The following is a 17,858-nucleotide window of genomic DNA, read 5'->3' as shown; positions in this document are numbered from 1 at the left end:
GAGGAGAGCTAATCACCCGGCAGACTTGGAAATGTGTCCCTACGGTGTTAGATCTTGACAGGTCCCCCACCGATACCTATACCTCGCCCGGTACCCGCTAGTAATGTGACACAGGCATTATGCATAAAGATGAGAATTGGTTGTAGATAAAAAATTATTCAAGGCATCATCCTGGGGCAAAGGGTGTGGTCTCGAAACATATTTATAAAAAAAAAAAAAGTAGGCCACAGTGACCTACTTTTTGAATTTTGCAGACATTCAAATTTCACATTTTCAATTTTAGATGCATATTTTGGACACTATGAAAGCTAGGATCATCAAACTTTGTCAGTTGATGCATCTTGATTCTTCATAGTTTGTTGACTAAAAAGTAGGTCACCGTGACCTACTTTTGGAATTTGACGGCTATATTTTAATATTTCAGATACTATTTGACTTACAATCATCAAACTTTGTCAGTTGATGCATGTTGAGTCTTCAGAGTGTGTTGACCAGAAAGTAGGTCACTGTGACCTACTTTTGGAATTTGACGGTTATATCTGAATATTTCAGATACTATTTGACTTCAATTATCAAACTTTGTCAGTTGATGCATCTTGAGTCTTTGGAGTGTGTCGACCAAAATGTAGGTCACTGTGGCCTTCTTTTGGAATTTGACGGCTATATTTGAATACTATTTGACTTGTCAGTTGATGCATCTTAAGTCTTCAGTGTGTCGACCAAAAGTAGGTCACCGTGACCTACTTTTGGACAGTTACATTTAAATTTTCAGGTACTATTTGACTTAACATCATCAAACTTTGTTGATTGATGAATCTTGGTTAGTGAGAATTTTTGCCTGTTCTGCAATGTATCAGAAGAGCGATTCTAGGCCCATGGGCCTCTTATTTGTTTTCTTTCTTCTTTTCGACCACTCTTCTTTTTTACAATCTCAAGAAGGACGAGTACTATTTTTTGGTGGTCACGGCGTGTTTTCTTTTTGTCCTTATCTTGAGAAGAACTCTTTTTACGTCTTTTTGAAGGCGTTTCTGCTCTTGTCCCAGCAACATTACTCCCTTCATCTGGAGCTGCCGTTTTCCTGCCTGTACTCATTTTTATGCCCCCGAGATCGAAGATGGGGGCATATTGTTTTTGTCCTGTCTGTCATTCTGTCTGAAACTTTAACTTTGCTAATAACGTGGGTACCAACGTTTTTGACCCTGTGACCTTGGAGTTTGACCTACCTTTTGAAAACTTTAACCTTGCTAATAACTTGTGAACAGTAAGTGCTAGAGCTTTGATATTTCACATGAGTATTTCTTGTGACAAGACCTTTCCTCGGGTACCAAAATGTTTGAACCTGTGACCTTGACCTTGGAGTTTGACCTACTTTTAAAAGATTTGACATTGGCCATAACTTTTAAATGGTAAATTTATATTAGGGCTTTCATATTGCACGTGGGCATTGACCATCTTTGGAATTGGCCGTTATCGGGAGCATTTGTGTTTCACAAACACATCTAGTTCTTTTGAGTATTGTGCTCTCCACCGTTAACGTTTTTGACGGCAACAGATACCATTTCTTTATCTTTGTCCGACTCGACCCTCTCCACATTCCTGTCCTTGCGACTTGTTTAGCGCGATTGATATCTTTCGTCTCCAGATTGTGAACTCTTTTCCCTAGTTCTTGGTGAAACAGTCTTGGATGTTCTTTGTTGGGAAACGCTGTGTGCTTGTGTCATTGTTGGTGTGATAAACTGAAGACAGGACCCCCGCTGCAGTGTTTGACATGCCCTCAACCCGCCAAAGGTCCCTTAGACAACTAAATGGAACTTTGTGAGCAAAAATGTGATTTTTTTGTAGAGTCCTTGTAAGCAAAAATGTGATTTTTTTGTAGAGTCCTTAGCCCTAAGTTTAGTTTAAAAAACATCACATTAAAAATAGAATATATTCTCTTTTTTATTTTTAGGATATGGAAAAGTAATGCTACAAAAGAGTTGCGCTGATCTAGAGGGGTTAAGGGGTACGGAACCTCCCCCAAATTTTGGGATTATCATAGTTATTTTATGACCATAGGACACCCCTCTTCCCCACCCCAAATGGGACATATATCTCTTTATTTATGACGCATGCTGTTGTGTTTTAGTTCACCTGAGCTGAAAGCTCAAGTGAGCTATTCTGATCGCCTGTTGTCCGTCTGTAAACTTTTTATATTTTCGACTTCTTCTCCAGAACCACAGGGCCTATTACAACCAAACTTAGCCAAAAGCATCGTTGGGTGAAGGGCTTTCAAATTTGTTCAAATGAAGGGGAGATAATCACAAAAATGCAAAAATAGGGTGGGGTCATTTTAAAATCTTCTTTTCAAGAACCACTGGGCCAGAAGAGCTGAAATTTATATGATCTGTTATGATATGTTAGTTATGAAATTCCTTATTTTAGACCTAAATTCTTGTAATTTTAGCCCTAAAATTAGCCCTTAATTTTTGTCAGAGAGTGCTGGACAGCCTGGAAATGGTGACACCGTGTGGATTTCGTTCTGTATCTTACAATTAAGCACCTGGTACCTGTAAAACTAGGGCTCGTCCTCTGTTTGTGACTCGTACACGTTTAGTGAACTTATTTCACTGTTTCCCTGTACGAATCGTCATAAATATGGTATAATGTGTACATTAAAATCAGGCGCTTAATTTTAAGATAGAAAACGAAATCCACAACATTTCGTGTAATTCTATGTCATTGACAATAAGTCTGTACATCGTTAGCTGCAGAACTGTAGCTCTCTGAAAAAATATTGTGACGGAACAGCTAGCACATCGTTGAAGCATTCCAACAAGCGGGTAGCATCAGCAAATGTATAAAAAGTGGTTTAAGAATTTTCTTTTTGGTATGTTATTACTTAAAGGGACTGATTCACGATTCCCCCTCCCCTCAAAATGTTGTTTTTCACTTTTAATGATAAAAATCTACTGTATGTTGTGTTTAAAAGGTTTCACAAAAAAATGAAGGCTAAACATTATCACAGAAACTCATTTTAGAGAGTTTATTATTTGCTTAATAGTAAACAAAGATTGTAGTATGAAATTGTTTACATAGTTTTCAAGAGAAATGGAAATTAATCTAAGTTTATCATATCTATCACATTTCAAGTATTCTTTAGGGATAAATTAACCGTATTAAAAATGTGTAATCTAAAATTTCAATTTGTGACTGTGCTGTCACTGCAAAAATAAAGATTTCACTATAAAAAGACTTGTCTATGTTTACATGACATAGAGTTGAAGCTAAAATATTGCTTTTATGCTTGCCTTCAAAAGGTCAAATTTTGGCTCAGTGTCAATAAAGTAAATTCAAACTCTTAATTCCGTAAACTTGGACAAATAGGAATTTGTTAAAGTAAGGTTTTCTAAAGTACGACTTTGTACACGGATACTTACATTGTTTTCTTCCTTTATATCTAATTCAGTTTTTAACCATTGCACATTTAATTTGTCGTCTAATTTATTTAATTCTTCAAAGTAACTTCTCTACTTGACCTGAACGCACAGCCATTTTTGTTGTTGTTTTCATTGTTACTACAATTATGTTAAATGTATTCCTACGCGCCATTTCAAAAACGTTAATTTAAAGCTTTTTGATGAGAGAAACTATTTGTTTTACTATTTAAAAAACATAGTTGAACTTGAATGATAAGAAATGAAGCTTATAATTCTTTTTTTGATGCAGGTATCAAAGGAAAAGTTTTTCATCAGCACATTAATTGATGAAGTTTTCCGTCCAACTTGCATCAAGAAAAGAATTTTCATTTCTTAGATTCGAGGTAATGAAAAAGTCTTTGTTAAATTGAACTTTGCGCATGATAGAAATATATCTTTCAGATGAGTTTTATTCACTGGATAAAATGAAAACAACAACAACACCCCCCCCCCCCCCCCCCAAAAAAAAACAACTGGTAAACTACATGTATTGATCATGAGAAAGTTACTGAAGCCATAGGTGCCATTTTATAGAATTAATATATTCATTTAACTGGCGGCTGCCACTCAATTTATGTGGTGGCCGCCATATAAATTAACTGGCAGCCGCCAGATAAATTAACTGGCAGCCGCCACTTAATTTATATGGCGACGCCACTCAATTTAAAGGATTTTTATGGCGGTCGCCAGTTATTCAACTCCACTCTCTCTCTCTCTCTCTCTCTCTCTCTCTCTCTCTCTCTCTCTCTCTCTCTCTCTCTCTCTCTCTCTCTATCAATCAATCAATCAATCAATCAAAACGAAAGGGGTGCAATCCCTCCCCAATGTTTAGTAATATGTATGTGATATACAATTAAGAACATTAGATTATTGTTTTTCGATTGTGCTGTTAATTTACAAAGTTATATAAATGTTTACGATATCAAATGTCGACAGTTTTGCGCAAGAGCAAATCTTCATGTGTAACGTATTAGGCACGTAGAACCATGGGACTGACCCTCCACTATTTTGACAACATTCAATTTTTGTTATTTTCAAATGCAAACTAAGTTATTTTCACTTGTGAAATAAGATTAATTCGCGGATTGGCCCCCACCTCACCTTTTAGGTGGTAGTAATGAATGATAAAAATATAATAATGAATGAACTTATAACACTTCGCCGCGAGTTACTTCCCTTTGCGGGGTCAGCCAAAGGTCAATCGGTGAAAAACCAAGTTTTCCTTCTTTACCTTACCAAATGTAAGATGTTATTACTTTGAATTTTAGCCAATTACCAAGTTTTCATACAAGTTAATGGGTTGCCCCAATCTGGGGCATATTGTAGTTAACTGCAATTGATGGAAAAATAACAGATGTCAAAGCTACAGATTGGAAAATTACAAAGGCCAACGTAGGGAAATACGATTTTTATCCGGGAGATGGCGGACAAGGGACGTAACTTTCGCGAAGTGTTGATACCGTGATACAAAGTTTGGGCAAAAGATACATTTTTAGGTTATTTTTCTGCTTGTCAACAATAGTAGAAGACAGTTTCTCCCCCGACTGTCCCAACACTTTGAAAAACGATGTGACGTGTTTGCATACTATTCCAAATCTTTCCAAAATAATCACTTAGCAATATGAATTAAATTGTTTTTGAAATTGGCAGCCGCCATGTATAAATTAAGTGGCGGCCGCCAGATAATAATTGGCGGTCGCCAGTTAAATTAAATTAACTTAAATGAATATTAATTCTATGCCCTAGCACCTATCGGCTTCCGTAGAAAGTTTATATTTTCTATCGATAATAAATTATTTACAATTTAAAGAATGTTGTCAAGGGCAATAACTCCTACACTGGAATTTCCTCTACTGTATGTCTATTATACAATGTTTTACGTAATATCCACAATTAATTTATAAATAAGCAGTTTTTCGAAACAGCTGAAATTTAAAAAAAATTGTCATTTAACAAGTTTTTATTTATTTCTATTATTCTGTTTTACTAAAATGTATGATTTTCTGATGATGACCTATACTTCTGTTTTTTTATGTTTGACATTTTAAAAAAGGTGGCAACATACACATTTTCTTTGGTTATTAATTAAATTAAACTATAATGAGTGGAAATTAATAAAGTTTTTCCACTCTCAACCATTAACATTGATAAGTCACACGAGGGTGGAACTACTCTATGGAAGTTACATACATGTAGCTCCTGAGTTTTTGAGCACAACGTACTGCGCAGAATGCTACAACTAAGTATTTACTGGTTCAATACTGATCCCATTGGTGCAAACATATTACACATCTATTACTGAACCCTATCCTTTTATTAGCTTTAACTTTTTAGCTCACCTGAGCCGAAGGCTCAAGTGAGCTTTTCTGATCAAAATTTGTCCGTTGTCTGCCGTCGTCGCCGTCCATGCTAAGAAATCCCGTCCGGTCTGAATTCGTTGGCTTCAATAGGACCATATTACATGCTGATTAGTAGTAGCCGTCGCTTATCTCTTAGTTGCGGTTACTGATTTATAACTGTTTTTCTGTAACGGAGATTTTGCTAGGAATTTCTTGGCATGCAAGCATGTAGGCTAGTAAATCCAAGTATGTAACCGTGTTATTTCTCAGTTTCAGCTATGTATGTTTGTAACTCAGGGGGTGTAAGTTATGTTTCTCAGAAATGTATACCTCAGTGTTGTACTCTTCATTTTTGTGTAATCTTTTGATTTTTGATTTTACATTTCTCTCTATAAAAATGTATCATTGTTTCCCAAGCAGTGGTGACGTTTCCATATCAGTGAAATATTCTCGAGAGGGACGTTAAACAACATTCAATCAATCAATCAATCAATCAATCAATTAATATACGCGAGCATCCCTACATTATTATTTCCGTTTGTAGACTTCAGAATCACTGTATCAGACACCTGCATGGTTATTAGTTAAAAATGCATTCTCCATTATGGTGTAAATTTCCATTTTGAAAATAATGAAAAATAAAGTTTTGGTTACAGCGTTCTTTATCGTTTTTCCAAAAAATAAATATCTTGAGATCATTTAGGTATGAATAGGAAATTTTTAATGCTACACTTTGCTAAGATATGTTATGTCAAATAACCAATTCCAGACAATCCGATTAAAATCAGCTCCTCGATCCGCTCCTTTATTTTTATTTTGTTGTTGTCGCTACACGAGGTTTCGTGTAGCGAAAAAAATAATAATAAAGGAGCGGATCGAGGAGCTGACTTTTTAAATGAGATTGAAAAAGCAACAGAAACGCGATGGGGGTAGGGCTTTAATCTGTCCAGGCATTTGATATCTATTAAGGCCAATGGAAAAGTTATCAATTTTTTCAAGTATGTGCATAAACATAGATTTGCCTACATATTCTCATCAATAATCAAGCATTATGCTTCACCTGAAAATACAATAAATACAAAGGGAAAATTGACAAGCTATTTTTTCATAATACATCATATTCCAATGACGATATCTCAAAATAAGTGACCCCCAGAAACCTAAAATGTATTTTAAATCATGACTTAGATAGTGCACCGTCGATATAACATTTGGATGGGAAAGATATATATGGCCACTTGCTACTCAGATGCCCATTATACAGAAGTGTGTAACAAGTAACGCTAACCAAAACAAACAAGAGGTGTAACAGTTTGAAAACAAATTCAATCTATATTTGAACACCAATAACATGCATATAGTATAATATACATTTGCAAAGTACCAACAAATCCTTTAAAATTACGTTTGTTATCTTCATAAATTTTCAGAAAGTCTATCTTTTTTAAACTGGAAAGGCTTTGGTTTCGCAGACTTGGTCTCCTCTTCTGTGCTTTGGATATCTGGTGCAAGTTTAAAGCTTTCTACGCTTGATAAAAACAGCTTTCGAGGAATGAACTTGCATGTTTTTTCTGATTCTAATGCAGTAAACTCCCCAGATTTGTCTAGTCTACCTGTGAATGACTTAGTTTTCTGTTTTGTAATTTCACAGGTTTCATTAGTTCGGCATGTTTTTGTAGACATTCGTTGTCCTGGCTCTCATCTGAAGTGTGACCATTTTTTGTTTCTACTATAACCCTATCGTCATCCTGATCTAGTTTCTGGACTGTTATACCTTGGCGAACTATTGTACATGCATTTTCAATAATACTCAGGATGTATGCTGCAACATCCTCTGTTTTGATGTCAAGTTCTTCGCAACTGATCTCGGGAACAGAATGTGTGATTTGTCCGTTCTCAGTCTCCTCATTCAGTATAGTCCGTCCGCTGTCAATGGTTGCTGCGTTAAACACTGCCTTTTCAGTCTCCATGCTTTTCTCAAAGATATTTCTTTCCATTTTCTTCGGTTGGTGTAATTGCACAAAATAGTCCCCATCAGTCCATGACGGCAAAAATGAATTAACATTTGCATTATCAGCTATTAAAACTTCAATCTTTGCTATCGTATCCTTAACCTGTTCATGAGGTACGAAGTCATTCTTCAAAGCACTGTCGTCAGCCATAGAACTGAAGACGTTTCCACACACCATCCTATGTGGGACTAATTTTCATCACTGCGGAAATGAATGTACTTAGTAAGTTTCTCATACACCATCAAAAGAATGACCCCCCCCCCCTCCTGCGCGATTCTTCTCATTTCCTCTTCTTCTTTTCTCTTAATTTTTGTACCCCTGATTAGGAAATTTTGTGTAATTTTCAGAAATAATCAGTTTTATACAAAGGAAGTATTTGATGTTGATAGCTGCTCAGGCTAACTTCTTGAGGTGCACTCAGACTGTTTACACACATGTGAAATACATGTGGATTTGAGGATAGTCTTGTTTGCGGGTAAATACTATCGAAAATTCTGCGTAGCTGCCGTAGCTTGTTGTTTTTGCGTTGTCGGCAGACGAGATGGGTAACAATTTGTAATTTTTACCATTATGCATTTTTACGCCAAGGCTGTGGAAAGATTTGATGTGCAAAAATAATTTTCAAAAATGACCAAATAAGCCGGTATGGGGTTATTTGAGTGTTTTAGTTGAATGCACAAAAATCATGACGGTAAGCTTGGGTAAAGGGCTTTCAAGTTTGTTCAAATAAAGGGTCATTCCCGTTTCAAAGGGGAGATAATCATAAAATGCAAAAATAGGGTGGGTCATTTAAAAATCTTCTTCTCAAGAACAACTGGGCCAGAGGAGCTGAAATTTTCATGAAAGCTTCCTGACATAGTGCAGATTCAATTTGTTCAAATCATGGCCCCCGGTGGTAGATTGGGGCCTCAATAGGGGATCAAAGTTTTGCATAGAAATATATAGGGAAAATCATTAAAAATCTTCTCAAGAACCGATGAGCCAGAAGAGCTGAAATTTATATTAAAGCTTCCTGACAGTAAAGCTTCCTGACATAGTGCAAATTCAAGTTTGTTCAAATCATGGCCCCCAGGGGTAGATTGGGGCCACAATAGGGGATCAAAGTTTTACATAGAAATATATTGGGAAAATCTTCTTCTCAAGAACCAATGAGCCAGAAGAGCTGAAATTTATATTAAAGCTTCCTGACAGTAAAGCTTCCTGACATAGTAAAGATTCAAGTTTGTTCAAATCATGACCCCTGGGGGTAGATTGGGGCCACAATAGGGGATCAAAGTTTTACATAGGAATATGTAGGGAAAATCTTTAAAAATCTTCTTCTCAAGAGCCAATAAGCCAGAAGAGCTGAGATTTACATGAAAGCTTCCTGACATAGTGGAGATTCAAGTTTGTCCAAATCATGGCCCCTGGGGGTGGATTGGGGCCACAATAGGGGATCAAAGTTTTACTTGAGAATAAATAGAGAAAATATTTAAAAATCATCTTTTCAAGAACCAATGAGCCAGATGAGCTGAGATTTACATGAAAGCTTCCTGACATAGTGCAAATTCAAGTTTGTTCAAATCATGGCCCCCAGGGTAGGTTTGGGCCACAATAGGGGATCAAAGTTTTACACGAGAATAGAAAAAAATCTGTAAAACATCATCTTCTCAAGAACCAATGAGCCAGAAGAGCTGAGATTTACATGAAAGCTTCCTGACATAGTGCAAATTCAAGTTTGTAAATAGAATGGCCTCAAGTTGTAGGTTGGGGCCACAATACGCACTAAGGTTTTACATGCAAATGTATATGGAAAGTCTTCAGATATGGGCCAAGGTAACTCAGGTGAGTGATGTGGCCCTTGGGCCTCTTGTTGATTAACTTTTTGATTAATCAATCCTTCCGCCACAATTATAGTCCCTGCCAAACTCTTTCAAAATTTAAATTGAAACAATTTTTTTTTTCAACCGGAGAGGGTTCAGTAGTAGATGTTTGCACCAATGGGATCAGTATTGAACCACTAAATACTTGGTTGTAGAATTTTGCGCAGTTGTGTTCAGGAGCTAACTTCCTTTTGAAAAATAAACATTGAGCAGGTCACTTCACACTCTATGACGCTTGGAAGACGTTTACTTGAATTTGAATATGCTGTTATTGTTATCTTATTTGGGACACCTTTAAACCCCACTATGTTATCTACACTTTTAGCTAACTTGTCAACTGATGTGCGGGCTGAATATAAATTCAATGAACTGATAAACAAAATCATTCCATCTCTATAAGGTCATGGTCCCACATCCAGAGAGCTTGGATTTCACAGTTTTCGTAGGGGGGGCTAATGTTAATTATAAAAAGTCTTATTTTGCACTACGTGTTCCACTAAACGCAGATATATTCAAAACGTTATGCCAGACAGATAACAAATCGAACGAAATTTGAGAAAAGCTAATTCAAGCTTGTCTTACAATACCAGCATATTTTATATAAAAGACTACATGCTAGAAATAGAAACAGCGATTTGTACTCGTATAACCTTTAATTGAAATTTAGGATAAATTTGTTTGGTATTCGTGTGTTTTTGTGTACTAAATTTAGCAGATTGTACTGCACTGTACTACACGTCAACGGAAACGTGTCTAGACCAACATATATATGAACTGCCTGATCTGACAAAATCCATATCAGATGTGAAAAAAGAGTTCGTAATTCACAAAGTGCGGATGAATTGATGTTTTTGATTCATATGCTGGGTTGGTAAGCTTTGAGTGAATTCATTTGGAAAACAATTGAAAATGGACTTTTTAAAAAGAACTCTGTACCAGAACAGACTATAGAAGTGCAAGTATACATTAAACGGAATCAAACACTGCGTGTGCTCATCTAAAGCAATGCATTTACCAAGTGATACGATTCTCATTCTCATTGTCGGTGATATTGATATCAAGGAACAGTCACTGTCGTAGAATATCGTGTCTGGTGCAATCAGATTCGATCCAAGGACTATTGGGTATCTTTTTCTTTTTTTTTCATCATTTCATTTTTGAGATCGTACGTATCGTGATGATGAACCAATCCAGGGTTGTAGAACCGTAAGGGAATACAAAGAACGTGGAAATAAAATCCACATAGTTTTCAGGCACGAACGTTGCCGGAAATTATGTGGTCAAGTCTAACGTAATACCCGTAGAACAAACGAACATCTCAGTGTAATACAATTAGTAGCTGATGGACATGTGAACGGGACATATGAATCCCATGATTCAGGAAGAATCCTTGGTTTCTGGCAATATATTGATACATGTATGTTATAGGGTTATTGAACTTATATTGGTGAATATTGGCACGAGTTGGCTGTGAAAATGCACGAGCTTGCGAGTGCATTTTGACAACTAACGAGTGTCAATATTCACCAATATAAGTTCAATAACCCTTTTATTATATAGCTTAAGTATTTAGTTGTTAAATTATATCCATTTCACTCAAAATACTCCAAAATAGACGAGAATTCATCAATATTGGCATCTAAGGTGACGGTGTACATTTCTTAACTATTCAATATTAAACCCGTCATTAATGCATGAAGTAAACTGATTTTGTGAATGGAGACATCTTAATTTCTGTACAGTAAAACATTTTGTTTAAATAAATGAATATGATATTAAATACCGGCTCTGTCAGATTTGGAGGACTGTCGTCTGCCATTTTGGCTTGTTTTAATACGTCGTTACGGTAAGGTCAATATTGAACGCTCATACTCGGAATGTTTCTGGCGCACACAATTTACGCAATGTAAAGTTAGCGTTCAATAAATTCGCAGGATATTGAATGCTAACATTCTCTAGATTTTACGCAGATTTTAAAATATACTATTTATTAGGTATATAATAGAATGAATTATTGCACTCTATTTTAAATAATCTTTAACTTAATACGCAACTTCCGCGATATCAGCTCATCTGTGGTGGAGGTACGTTGAGTGTTCTGGTGAACGCTTGGGTGGGTACAAGATGTATATATACATGCATATATTATAGACTAGCTATGTAAATAAGGATAAAAGTTATGAAAGCGTATTTAAAAAAAAAAATAATATCAGCCGTTGGTATACTGAATACATTAAACTGACCATATGAATAATAGTATTAGTTTGAATTAGGTCATTAAATTAAATATGAAATTCATTTTTTCCTCTTTTGCACGAGTGAAACTTTGATCAAAGAAAAATGGTGATTATCGATTTTTGTTTAAGCTATTTTATTATCTACTCATAAAGCTTACTAAAATTGTGTGTCCCTGCAGTTTGCGTGGTTGCATGATGTGATGAAGACAGCGATAAGCATTTGTACCCACCGCGTGTGGACGAAAGTATGTTTTGCGTCACACTGTGCATAAGAGTTCCACAAAGGGAAATTAAGAACTAATGGGCAACTCGGAAATTGCGTATTGTAGACACATTTATGCACGTTGAATATGAATGAAGATTGACATCTATTTAGCTGAAATGCTTTTGATGAGCGTCTATTGAATTAGGCAGATAATAATGAGAGTAATTGATAATACATGTTTATACTCAGAATAAACGTAAGGGTCATAAGCAAGCCCCAGTAAAATATACCATCTCCGCGTTGATAGTACAAATCCAAAAATTGCCAAAACTACAGAAACAGACAGGGTCATAAAATGAAGTACCTGGCTTGATATTGAATTGTATCAGACTTAATCTTTGAAAGTGAGATGTTTCGAGTCTATTCACACCGGGATGTTGAATGGAGCAGATTAGCACTTTTTGAAATATGTGCCGGTGTGAAGAGGCTTGAGGTATATTATCTCATATACTTTCAAAAAATGAAAGACATTTCTTATTTTTACATTTTCATTATTGATGAATTAGTCTATTTGTAGACTAGTTCAATTGTATTCATACCCATGCAGTGATTAGCCTATTTAAAAACTTGAAATGTAAATATAACATATTGAACTACCAATGAAACTATTTCAAAATTCATAAAGAAAGAAGAACTACAATTAGACACACGATATGATCAATGCACCGGTTCTCTGTTACAGGACCTTCACTTTTGGTGCCGTGACCAGGATAAATGATAAGCAGATGTCCTTGATAAGAGCGGAATGAACAATCTTGTGAGTATAATTGTGGTTGTTATGTTTGCTGTACAAATGGGTTATCCTAAAACAAATGACATTGTTAACTCCAACGCCATTGTCGGAAACCCACGGTAGATCACACTACGTTTACCTCCCGTGGGTCACAACGCCGATATTTTCGCATAACTCATTAAAATGCATGACCTTACTTGACATATCGAGGACTAATGGGTATCGCCGTAACTATTCCAAGAACTCAAAGTGTCAGCAGTAATGGCGCCGCCCATGAAAGTGTCTTTTGTTGTGTGCCACTATCAAAGATATATAGATGAAAACTCCAGATTTGGCACTCATATTTAATTTTGCTACTACTTCACTTTCACATGCGCCCCCCCCCCTTTTATTATAATCACTGCTACATAGCATGTGAATAAAATCAGTCATGCATGATACAAATTAAAAATTAGATATCAAAAAAATCAAAATATGGTCTTACTATCCCGTTTACATGTCATATTGTAATTATCGTAAGTGAGACTTCAATTCTGTTTGTAAACACGAGAGAGGTATGTAACAGTGTAAAGAAGGTCATAATTACTTATTCAATTTGTGCCGACAACACAACTAGAACAAATTACAGCAGTAACTTAACTCGCTAGTAAATTTAACATACATGTACCTATAGGCCTACATGTATAAACCGATGAAATACCAAGTCTGTTGAAAAAAACACGTTGCTCCCCTATGATGGATAAAAGTGGCGAGACAACGAGTGCCGAAACTACAAGTGCTGAACATGTAGACCTGTACATAGACTCGTGCGCATTAGTAAACGCTTGGTAACACAGCCCTTTTCCTCCCCAGTCTTTATAGACACAAATACACCATCCGCTAATAAAGCATATTGCTGAAAGTTTTGTAACTTGTTCAACTTAAACGTAGTCAAAATCTTCGCTTCGAAAGCATGCTTTTCTATGCTCCCGAACACTGAAAATAAGGGGCTTTTTCATTGGTTGAATATCGCAATAAGGAATGGTAAAGCGACCAATTGCATATAGAAGCCGAAGCACAGCTTCCAGGGAAAATATCAGCGTTTTGTCCCACGGGAGGTAAACGCAGTGAGACCGACCGTGGGTTTCCGACGATGCTCCAACGCTTGCAATTAGGATGGTCTAAAATCACCTGAAGTACTTTTAGTTTGAATGACATTGTATATGCACCTGCCATATAGTATGATGATTTGCACCTGATGATTTAGTTCCTTGTGCTCTCTACATGTCATCAAAAATACATACTTCAAATTAACGTGTATCAAAACATCGTTGTAACGAGAATTGAGTTTAAATCTATAGATTAGGCAAGGGTGTTCCAAACCAACATGACATTTTTCAAAATATTCTTTAGTCATAGTTCTATTGCAAAGGGCATGCCAACATAGGGCCATAGTTGTTGATTGCATTATCCGATTATTCACCAAGTCTGACTCAACATGTAGGTCCAACGTTGACATCCCACATTGAGTTTACGTTAGATATGCTACGCAAACGTGGGTGGTCGAACTTTACTGGTGTTCGTTATTTATTTGAATGCGAAAGCAAAACCAAAAAAACCAAGCATCAGGCTGACGTCGGGTTAATGTTGTGATTCCAAATACTTCTACGCTGACGATAGAATAATGTGTTAATTTCGGTCCTGCAATCGGTCGGTTTAGTTGTTCCAACATTTAAAAAAAAACGGGTGATAGAATATGGAAACCAAAACAGTGGACAAACCCTGAACCAGACTTATTAGTATCAGCTGAGCTAGAAACCAACCAGTGGACAAACCCTATACCCTTCTGTATTTTCAAAAACGAAAATTTATTTCTCATATTTTCATTCTACTTTCATTTCATATAGTGCAGGCGGACACATAGTGACAGTTTGCTCAAAAATTGTCAAAAACATGTAGTACTGGCGGACATATAGCGACTCAACAAAATATGTCTACCTGACTACTGGGGAATTCTGCCTCAGTACCTCCTATTTATGACCGCTGGCGCTGTGTTACCTTGCCGTGACTTTATTAGGCGATCTGTTAGCTACTGATTACCACCTGACGCTCATACAATGCGCAGATTTGTTTTTTATTAGCCGTTGAACTCGGCTATTGGTTTGGTGATGCGAGCGGGCGGTTGGGCATCAACAATTGGTTTCCAGATGATGATAACTCGAAAAGTTTAAATCCGAATCAAATGAAACTTTGATATATTGTTGGGTACCAGGTAAGGAAGACCCCTATTGATTCTGGACAAAAAAGGTCAACGGTCAAGGTCACATTGACGGAATATAGAATGAAAATTTCAGAAAAATTTGGTTTCCGGATGATAACTCAGAAAGTTTAAATCCGAATCAAATGAAACTTTGATATATTGTTGGATACCAAGTAAGGAAGACCCCTATTGATTTTGGAGAAAATAGGTCAAAGGTCAAGGTCACAGTGACCGAAAATAGATTAAAAATTCCCCAAAATTTTGGTTTCCAGAGGATAACTCGAAATTTTTAAATTTGAATCAAATGAAACTTGGATATATTGTTGAATACCAGCAAAGCAAGCCCCTATTGATTTTGGAGAAAAGAGGTCAAAGGTCAAGGTCACAGTGACCGAAAATAGATTGAAAACTTGAAAAATGGTTTCTGGACAGTAACTCGAAAAGTTTAAAACTGAAATTAGTTCTTCACAATTATAAATATGCCACATCATTCCTAACTTTACAATGTATCCCATACAACTCGGCTCATGCACCCCTGGGTGCATATATTGATTTTATTAATATTTCTTGCGTGCAAAAATGTCATATTCAGCCGAACATACGGTTTCCATCAACATAGTTTGTTTACCAACAAGTTCTGTTATGTTAAACTCACCAGCGACATTTCAGCAGCTCCTCACAGTGAAGACTGGTTTTCAACTGTTTGAATATACTTTATATAATTTTTTGGTGTTATTCGCGAATGTTTTGTAGAGGTTGTCATATGAAAATAAGCTCAATAGATTTTCGTACAGGAACTACATGGCCAATATTAACTTCACCACTGAAAATATGTTTGTTCAAATGAAGAGCAGTTCTCCCTTACAAAGGGGGATAACAAGGAACTCGCGAAAATAGTGTGTAAAGAAAATCTTCTGAAGAATCTCTGGATTGCATGAAAGTTGCATTATATGATATATAAATAATCAAGAATGAGCCCAGTTTCCATAGGGATTTGTATTTTTAGTTCTTCTGAGCCGAAGGCTCAAAGAGCTAATCATATGGCCATAAATTTGGTGTGCGGTGTGCGTCAACTTTTTGGAAAAGGGGCTATATCTCAAGAACCCCTTGGCCAATTTTTGTCAAATTTGTCACAGGGTATCCTTGGCCCAAGGGCTTTCATTTGTACTAAAACTAGGGTTGTGACCCTTTAACAAGGGGAGATAAGTAGGAAAATGCAAACAAAAGTAGTGGTTGCTAAAAAATCTTCTTCTCAAGAACCACTTGGCAAATTATCACCAAACTTATGCATAAGGATGAGGATAGGTTATAGATAAAAAAAATTGTTCAAGGCATCATCCTGGGGCAAAGGGTGTGGTCTCAAGGTCACTTCAAAGTTGACCTTAAATTTTGTTTTGTTAAAACTTTGATATTTTGCTTAGTATAAGGACTAGGATCATCAAATTTTGTCAGTTGATGCATCTTAGGACCTATTATCATGTTGTCTCAAAAGTAGGTCACCATGACCTACTTTTTGAATTTCACAGGTAATTATTATTAAATGGATTTTGATGCATATCTTGGACACTTTTGAGCCTATGATCATCAAAAGTTGTCAGTTGATGGATCATGGGACCTTGAAGTGCGTCATATAAAAAGTATGTCACCATGACCTACTTTTTGAATTTTATGGGTAACCATTTATGAATACATTTTAGGTTGTTATTTCAGATACCGAGAGGTTTAGAATCATCAAACCTTGTAAGTTGATGCGTCTAGAGGCTTCAAAACATATTTATAAAAAAAGTAGGTCACAGTGACCTACTTTTTGAATTTTGCAGACATTCAAATTTCACATTTTCAATTTTAGATGCATATTTTGGACACTATGAAAGCTAGGATCATCGAACTTTGTCAGTTGATGCATCTTGAGACTTCGTAGTTTGTTGACTAAAAAGTAGGTCACTGTGACCTACTTTTGGAATTTGACGGCTATATTTTAATATTTCAGATACTATTTGACTTACAATTATCAAACTTTGTCAGTTGATGCATGTTGAGTCTTCAGAGTGTGTTGACTAAAAAGTAGGTCATCGTGACCTATTTTTGGATTTTGACGGCTATATTTGAATATTTCAGATACTATTTGACTTACAATCATCAAACTTTGTCAGCTGATGGATCTTGAGTCTTCAAAGTGTGTCGACCAAAAAGTAGGTCACTGTGACCTACTTTTGGAATTTGACGGTTATATCTGAATATTTCAGATACTATTTGACTTCAATTATCAAACTTTGCATCTTGAGTCTTTGGAGTGTGTCGACCAAAAAGTAGGTCACTGTGGCCTTCTTTTGGAATTTGACGGCTATATATGAATACTATTTGACTTGTCAGTTGATGCATCTTGAGTCTTCAGTGTGTCGACCAAAAGTAGGTCACCGTGACCTACTTTTGGACAGTTACATTTAAATTTTCAGGTACTATTTGACTTAACATCATCAAACTTTGTCAGTTGAAGCATCTTGAGTCCTCGGAGTGTGCAGACTATAAATTAGGTCACCTTGATCTACTTTTTAAACTTCAAAGCTATATCTAAACCAAATGCTAAGAGCCTAAAATCATGAACCTGTTTCAGTTGATGTATCTTGAGTCCTCGGAGTGTGTCGATTAAGAAGTAAGTCACTGTGATATCGTCGGAAACCCACGGTTGAGTACTACGCTTCGTTCCTCTCTCCAT

At 36.2% G+C, this 17,858-nt stretch overlaps 1 protein-coding gene across 2 annotated transcripts in view; it reads left to right on the top strand.

The window, feature by feature from the left end:
• The first annotated feature begins 10,416 nt into the window (after positions 1 to 10,416).
• The window catches only part of LOC125681927 (serine/arginine repetitive matrix protein 2-like), a 46,365-nt gene continuing 38,923 nt past the window's right edge, over positions 10,417 to 17,858 (top strand). Inside the window, exons 1-2 of one of the 2 annotated variants that reach the window (XM_048922238.2) lie at positions 10,417 to 10,792; positions 12,853 to 12,927. The gene's annotated coding sequence lies outside the window, so the exon portion shown is untranslated. Of the gene's footprint in view, positions 10,875 to 12,852; positions 12,928 to 17,858 lie in introns of both variants that reach the window. The other variant, XM_056160242.1, reaches the window with a different exon arrangement.

The sequence above is a fragment of the Ostrea edulis genome, chromosome 1 (genome assembly GCF_947568905.1).
Source record: "Ostrea edulis chromosome 1, xbOstEdul1.1, whole genome shotgun sequence".
Lineage (NCBI taxonomy): Eukaryota > Metazoa > Mollusca > Bivalvia > Ostreida > Ostreidae > Ostrea > Ostrea edulis.
The sequence above is the reverse complement of the archived record's forward strand: the minus strand, read 5'-3'. Positions and strand labels throughout refer to the sequence as shown.